We start from the raw sequence: 8,389 nt of genomic DNA, 5'->3' as shown, positions 1-8,389 counted from the left end.
TTTTGCAAGTCTAAAATGTGTCTGCTTTTAATTGCCAAAGATAGAAGGTGTTTTGTGTGTGCATGTGCTTAGTGAGGGAGAATGGAACCTAAGAGGAGTAAAACTTAGAGGAAGTGGTGCACACCAGTGGACCTGTTGTAGGAGTAATGAGGTGAAGAGGGAGACCAGAGAATGCTAAATTTCCTTATAAAGACAAAATCTATTTCACTGTGACGTTTTTGTCACCAGTCACTTCCTCCTCTGGGCTCAGTCTTGGGCTCACAGTCTTGGGGTTGCCTACTTGTTCTGCAGAAAGGGAAGATTTTCCTGGTCACGCTGCAACCTATTTCGACATACTACTTCACAGTTCCCCAACCTACAAAAAGTTTGGGTTTTTTTTAAGAAGTTCTCCCTTTCTGTTGGATTTGCAGCTTGTCGAGCAGTTGCTTCAGCAGTTTGGACCCATCGCTTGAGCTTGGGAGGTAAGATGACAGCACCTGCTGTTTTTTAGCAAGCCTCATCGCGCATACGAGCAGTTTAACTGCACAGGAAATTGTGGTTGCCATGAAAAAGCAGTGTAGGTTCTGTATTAGCCTGAAGCATGTTCCATTTCTCTTGTGCACAGCATTTCTTCTGACCTTCAGGAAAGTATTTGATGGATTTAATTGGGCAGAGTGGTCTTTGACTGAGTAAAGTGGTAGTCTTTGACTTTGCATTAGTTTGGCAGGGTGTGATAAAGTAAGAAGCCATTATCTAGATTACAGAGTGGATCCCTATAAGAAGGTAATTGTAATTCCAGTGCTGAAAAACACTGATTCATAAAGCTAATGTATTTTGGCCCTTATGTATGTTTACAATATACTCTGCTGACTTAGAACATTCATACTAGACTTTTATAAATGTGATTTTACTCTCCAGAGAATAAATAAAACAGATTTATGGTGGAGCCTGACTGTAATAAGGACTTCAGCTTTAAAAATGATATGAGGTCGTCTTAACATTGTATTTGCCTTTTAAGATCTTGACTGTTGAAGCTGCTCATGTTTGTCCCGTTTTCCTTGGGATTTCAGTACAGGCTGTAGATGAGCTGTGACTTGCAAACATCTACAGACATTTTAGGCTGTAGTATTGTGAATAGGAGCCTTTGGGCTTAACTATTTGCTCTGTAAGAGCAGTAGACTTGCTCTTTTTGTCAGACAGTGGTTTCCTCAGCATGTGCATTTGGTTTGAACACTGTCTGTACAACTGGCCCTTAAGCCTGTGAGCAACTTGACTTTTCAAGCAAATGGGATCTCAGGTCTCTGTTAATGTGGCCAAGGTCACAGACACCAGTGGCCAGTTGACCCCTCACTGCTGCAGATACCAAGTGAAGATGATCTCTAGCAAATGGCAGGCGAGATTGTGCCACCAGAAGTGCAGATGGTTGCTCAGCAGATGGCTGTTTGATTATCTTGATAGAAGTAGATCACGCCCCGAAACCTTTCATGTAGGGAAACCCCAGCATGTGTCACCTTCCTCCCCTCTTGCTTGTCACACAGGAGCAGTTTGCCCCCCAAAGATGAGGCCAGAGAGTCCACAGGGGGGCAGGGCTGGGGCTGGAAAAACTCTTCTGAGTGGGCAGGAGATGTGGAAACCCCATCTGTGGTGGGAAACTCCATTGAGGAGGGATGCTAAAGCCAGGAGGGGCTGGGAAGTACCTGCCTCCCTGCTAGTAACCAGAATGGGGATTTCTGCTTCAATCCTGACCATGAGGCCCAGAAGATGAAGACAGTGCTCACATAATAAGTCAAAAAAAAGGTGTTATGTTACTGGATTTGAGTCTCCTTCCTCAGTTGAAATCAAGAGTTTGGACTGAGTACTGTTATGGTTATAAAATGATTGAGATCCTATATGAAACTCATTGTACTTAAACGAGTCTAGTGGTGTTGCTTTGCTCTCCCTGCTCACAGAACATACCTGTTTCCTTCTGATTTCAGTCATGAAGAGCTTAAAATACAGCTGTGGAGCATGGAGCAGAGCTATCTTGATAGAAATCCTACAGTAAAGTTGTCACCATATGTTTTTTTCTAATGTGTGAAAGAACTTTAGAAAGAAGTTGAGTAAAGGGGAAGGAAGGAGATGGGGGAGATCAGGAGAGTACAGTGCATTCAGAAACGTAGCTGATTTTCGTACTCATAGCACTTTCATGCAAAACAGCAGACTCCAGTGAAATGCTGATACAAAATGTAAAATATTTATCAAAAGGAAAAATATTTATGAAAAAAAATGAAACGGTGTTTAGGATACTGAAACCAGCTGTGCTGCAAGATGGAGTGAGGGGCTCTGCACTGATCGCTCTCTGCATCTTTGAAATTATCAAAGGGGAAAGCTCTAGGATGGAAAATAAATCATCACCTCCAGGTCTCTGGGACATAGAGGCAGTGCCTGTGAGGAGGAGAATTATAGAGTCATAGAATCATCAAATAATCATAGAGGGCGGTGTGCTGGCCTGAGGGGTGCCCGGCAGTGGGGTCTCAGGGACCACACCATGAGGATGGTGCCTTCTGCTGCTCCAGCTCCTGCTTTGGTTCCTCATTGCACTCAAAGACTCTACAGCTCTCAGGATGGCACCACTGCAGGAGGGGGTCCTAAGCAGCAGGACAGTTCTTAAAGAAGGTGATGTTCAGATCTGCTGTCTGTTTTCTGGTCTGGTTTGGCTGAAGGAAGGGCCTGATCACCCAGGGAATTGCTAAGCCCCTGGGAATCCTGACAAAAGCAGAGAGAAGTCCTGAGGACAGAATACAGCTCCCAGCATGGGAGCAACAACAACAGATTCATAAATCCAGGTGGAATCATTCAAACACAAATATATATTTCTAACTACCTCCTTTTTATAGCTGGGGCGTGTTTTTAATATTTTCCATGCAACAGAGGAACTGTTTTCCTGCTAACAAGCTATAGACACAGGCCATGTTCTCCTTTTCTTTTATCAGACACTCAGCTTTCACAGGACATTTGGAACTGAGTCAGTACTTTGTGACCTGACCTTCTGCCATTGGGCTGCAGCATGATGACTTCCTTACAGGAATAGGAAGAGAGGCTTTTATCCATCTGCTCCACGGTTTGGTGTTCTCCTCTTCCCCCACCTTAGTTAGCAAAGATGAAACTGTGTGGGGCAGGGCTTTCCTTGCCAAATAGGACATTGCTGAATGACTGAAGATGTTTGTTAATGCGGCTTGATTTGAAAAAAAAAAAAAATAAAATAAAAAAATCACTCTAAAGCATTTGAGAATCCAAATGTTCCTTTTTCTATGGAAAAATGTGTTCACTTAAAAGCTAGCTAATTTATCTTGGTAAAGGGATAGAAAATACAAGTGATGCAACAAAAAACGTAGTGTATTGGATTATTTTTTTCTTAAAAAGAAAAAATCTAGACTTTGAAGAATAATATGCACATATATGCTGTCTCCCTGGTAGGTTGTATCTGACAGATAAAAGACACATAAGGAGAGTTTTTATGGGTTCACAGCTCTGCTTCTTCAATGTCTTAATTTCCTTGAAGGACTAGCACTCCCTGCCACTGAGTGCTATATTGGAAAGAGATTTCAATTTCTCTACAAGCTCTGTGGATTTTCCCTTCCTAAGCCCTGCTGACTCATATTTGATTTAGGACTCAAGCATTGCATTGACAAATAAGGTCCTTTATAAAACAGAACATTAAGAAAATAACTCATGGGCATCACCATGTTGCTTTCTGAACAGCAATAAATGTCTTTTATGTGTGTTTCTTCAAATTGTATACAAAATAAAATATGGGAAGTGCAACAGCTTAGCAATTTCAGTGCCTGCATACACGGTGAGATTTTGCTGTTGCAGGCACCGATCTTCAAAAATGCCGTTGAGGCAAAGAATGTCATTTGTTGTGGGCTACACTGCGAATCTTTATCACGTACCAGGGAGGAACTATTTGCCATAGAAAGACTCCTCTCTGGATTTTATATGCTGATTTAAACAGCAAGATCCCACCCAGACTGAAGGCACTGTAATATCCAAATTACACATTGCTAATAGAGACAAATTTGTTTCTATCTACTTTTGGGTTTAAAATTTAACTCCGCATCTTCGAGGAAATTACAAAAAGCTCTTGTGTGTATCTTTAGCTATTTTAATAGGGAAATAGTCATACCACTAAGTGTACAGCTCGAAAAACAAACTTTTTTATGACCCTCCTCACCTCATCAAAGATGCTGCAATTCTTTATGCTTCTTCAACGATTTTCAAAGTTGTTGTGTAAGACGTGCATCTAACTGACACATAGTTCAAAATCTGATGGCATTTACTGATGCTGTCAGTCATGTCAAGTAGCTGGCTAGCTGAACAACTCACCAGCAAGGAAGAGATATATGGATTCTAGTTCTTATCTTACATCATTAGCAGAAAAAAGCCTATTAGAAAAAAATATCCATGTAATCTGCCTGGAAGCTGTGATGCCAAACAAGAATAAAGGACATGGATGGGATTGTTTATTTGTCTGAGATGGCTGGATACCTAGAGCCATCTCTGTGAATTATCACTGCTCCAAACCCTCAGTAGGCTGGGGAAATTTAGCGTTAATGGTACTATCCTGCATTGCTGTGGGTACACTATGGATCCCCCTGCTTGTGCAAAGATTCAAGTGCATTATTTTGATCACAACTGTAGGAATCACAACCAATAATAATAATTATGTGAGAAAGAAGCATGATAATAGCAAGTATGCTGAGAATATGAAGCTTATTTGGGATATAAACTCTTCTGGATTGTGTCAGAAATATGTGTGGCTGACTGCCAACAAGATGGCTTTGCCTGTTGCATTTTAGTTGAAGTTTTTTGCAAATGAGCACAAGATGAAACTTTAAAATTGAGGAACTTCTGGGCCATACTATTGTGGTTATAGCATTGATTCTTCTTTCGACATGCCATCTAATGCATCATTTCTCTTTTTCTCACCACTTGGTGAGAACGAAAATAAAAAAACTTGTCTCCAGAAGTAAAATATTTAGCAGAGCCCAACTAAAAAATCTTTTCCTTGCCTCCTCCTCAGCCCTTCCACACTGCAGAAAGTCAGATGACCGAGACACATAATTTGAACAGAGATGTGTATGGATATATGGACTTACGTATGGGACCTTATGAGAGAAGGGTAGAGAGAAATATTTCTGAGAAGCAATATCCTATCAGGGATGTTATAGCAAGTGACCAGGAATGAGGAGGGCACCAAAGGTGCAAGAAGTATGGGACAAAGATTGAATATGCTCAAGATACTCCCTTTTCCCTTATATTTTTCTGGTCTGCAAGACACTACAGATCTATCACAAGAGTTTCTGCACAATTCTGAGGCTCCTTCTCTTATTCCTGCCTGCTCGTGGTGGGCTGTGTGTTGGGGGAGGGTTGATGGTGGTGCCCCTTTGATATCAGCCAGGAAGGAAAGGGTAACACAGGAGAGAGCTGGGGAAATACTCCCCAACCCTTATGGAAAGCCAGACATTTGGAATTTGAATTTGAGGATGAGACAAGAAAAAGAAAAGAAACTGGAGCTGTGAGCTCTGCCAAAGTAAAAGGCAGAGTTTTGTCTGTGGAGTGGGACACAGACTTACGTTGCCCCAGGCAATTCTAACAGCTGTGTTTTGCAACAGCAAGTGCCTCTTGTTTCATCACTTTCAGAAAAAATAAACAAGTTTGAAGCAAAGAAAGCAGAAGAAATAGAGAAATTTATATATGACAGGGAACATACGTACAAATCTTTATCTGATCACTCTCCAACAGCTAGGTTATTGTATTATTAACAAAGTACTAATGCATTAAGAAAATTAAGCTCTGATGGTAGAAAGTGAGTAAATATTAGTAACTTATTCAACTTTCTTAGTTCCAAATTCACAGCTCAGTTGTTCCTGCCAACTTAAATATGTGTTTTTGAAATGTAGCATTTCCCTATGAAATATGCTTTTCTGCTTTGAGGAAAGGTACAACTTAAAGTCTAGCTGTTAAGTGTGATTTCACATCTTCAAGGTTTTCATTGCCTTGCTTGCAATAAAGCTTAAACACCAGAGAAGTGGAGGAAAATATGAAACAAGATAACCATTTAATACAAGCCTTGGAAACTTTTAGGTTTTAATGGCTTTGCCATTTATTATTTATATTGCATAGTGTGTGTACACTTTGCCAAGTAATACATAACCAGGGAGCTTCTCAGACTATGGCTTCAAAATGGAAAGAGATGAAAGAACATCAATATCGCTGTGTTTCAATTTAGCAGTAATGTTCAGATTTGAGATTATTTTAGTTCTTCCTTTATATTCCAGGCTGAAAATAGTATGTTCTTAGACTTCTTAAGACATCAGAGTGATAGTAGGTTCTCCTGAGGATAAGGTCAAATAAAAGGAGGCTTTATGGCATGTCTGTAATGTACTGGTTTGGAAATGACATCAGGAAAGAGAGTGCTTCATAGAGGCTCTTTTGATATCAGTTTGTTACAATACTCAGCAGCTTAGGTGAGACCATTTTCCATTTTTCATGTTAACTTTTAACTCAGCTGTCTTCTGGGGAGGAAGGAGTGCGTTTGCACAACTTTATTTTTGCTTTTTGCAATAGCAGGTTTCTGCTGTTTGGCAAACAAGAAAGAAGTGTCACTTCCAGGCAATGTGTAATCCGGATGTCATGATGCCATCTGAAGCTCAGTCTGTCTCAAGGAGTGTTTTATTTTACTTCTGAATTTGTATTACCTTCCATTTCTTTCTTGTTGGCAGTTCCACCATGTTTCTTGCTCTGACCTGTAGAGCTCTCTTGCCCTCCTCAGTGTCTTGCTTCCACATCCGAGCATGTGCTGACTTTCATCTCGCTCTCCCTAAGAAACTTCAGTTATTTCACTGACCTTCAATCACACCAAGTTCAAGATCCTCCTCCCAGCTACTATGGACCTTCACAATCTCATTTGTGCTGATAGCTAAGCTGTTTGCATTTGTGTCTTCTCAAACCCCACTCCCTCTTGCCATGCCTATCCAGCTTTCCTCTTCTTGCTGTTCATCTCTGTGCTCAAAGCCTGATTCTATCAGCTGAATTTCCTTTTGCTCCTCCCTCAGCTCCTCAACAGCTATTCCCTTCAAAGAAGCTGTTTCAACTTGTTCATATTGGCCATCTCCACGTTTTCTCGTTTGCTGTATTACCATCCTCTGCATTTTTTTCTCTGCATCTGTCTTGTCATACTGATTTTGAAAATGGTTCAGAGCAGACCGGTGCACTGTATTCTTACAATGCCTTGTGGATTATCAGTAACTGAACTATTCACCCAGGGTTGCTGGATGCCCCCTTGATGGGATGCCCGAGGTATTTTCGGGCTGTATTGAGGACGGTGAAGTGCTGGAAGTGTTTTTCCCCTAGAAGCAAATGACTCTACTACTACCCTGTTTCCTTGAAAATAAGACAGGGTCTTATATTATTTTTTGCTCCAAAACTTATTACTTTTTTACATGTATGGCTGCCTGGACACTATTTAAATTGACTTTTTAAATGAACTATAACTAGGGCTTATTTTTGGAGTAGGGCTTATATTTTGAGCATCCTCAAAAATCCTGAAAAAAATAATGCTATGGCTTATTTTTGGGGTAGGTGTTTGTCGAGGGTTTTGAGTGTGGGGTGACAATAAAACCGTGGGAGATGTATTGTTAACCCCCTCTCCTCCCCCCACTTCCCCCTCTTGCCCCTCCCTCTCCCCCCTTCCCTCTCAGGACAGGCGATCGGGAGGGAAAGAAGGACAGAGAGAAGAGAGTTGGAAAAATTAAAAATCTTTTACTAATGCTACTGATAAGAATAGAGAAAATAATACAAAGTATACAAAACCAATCTTGAAAGTCTCAGCAACTGCAGAGCTGGCACCTGAAATCCTGGATTGGACTCTGCAGCCAACCGGAGCTGGATTCAGTCTGTCACTAGGCCTCAGTTCGCCGGGGTGACTAGCAAGGTCCTCTCCTAATGTCGGCCATAAGCAAAAGGAAAAGAAGGAAAAAGGGACGAGATCCTCGTGATCTCCCACTTTTATATGAAGTATTCATGTGAATGGGATGTTATACACTGTTGGTCAGTTTCTTGGTCACCTGTTTCTCGTTGCCCCTCTCACAAGATGTCCATCCGTGCATATCAATAACTTTGCATTCCATTGCTATGTTTACCAAAACATATATCTGGTTCTCCAGGAAAATGCAGCTACTAAGAAGGCTTTAGCTGACAGGCAAATTCACTAAAAGAGAAATTTGTTTTTAACAAAACCAGGACAGTCTTATTTTTGAGAAAACATGGTATCTTATAAAATCAGAAGGAAAATATAGGACCTGACCTCCCCCACCATTGTCCAGAACCATTTTACATTTCTGTGTGCCTAGATATCATAATTTACCTT

General features: G+C 41.0%; 1 protein-coding gene across 1 annotated transcript in view; it reads left to right on the top strand.

Annotated features, from left to right (window-relative positions):
- The first annotated feature begins 236 nt into the window (after positions 1-236).
- LCP1 (lymphocyte cytosolic protein 1) overlaps positions 237-8,389 on the top strand; it is a 30,548-nt gene continuing 22,395 nt past the window's right edge. Inside the window, exon 1 of the mRNA XM_082073780.1 lies at positions 237-461. The gene's annotated coding sequence lies outside the window, so the exon portion shown is untranslated. The remainder of the gene's footprint in view (positions 462-8,389) is intronic.

The sequence above is a fragment of the Streptopelia decaocto genome (assembly GCF_964273445.1).
Source record: "Streptopelia decaocto genome assembly, chromosome: 1".
NCBI classification, from domain to species: domain Eukaryota; kingdom Metazoa; phylum Chordata; class Aves; order Columbiformes; family Columbidae; genus Streptopelia; species Streptopelia decaocto.
This window is presented reverse-complemented; position numbering and strand designations above follow the sequence as displayed.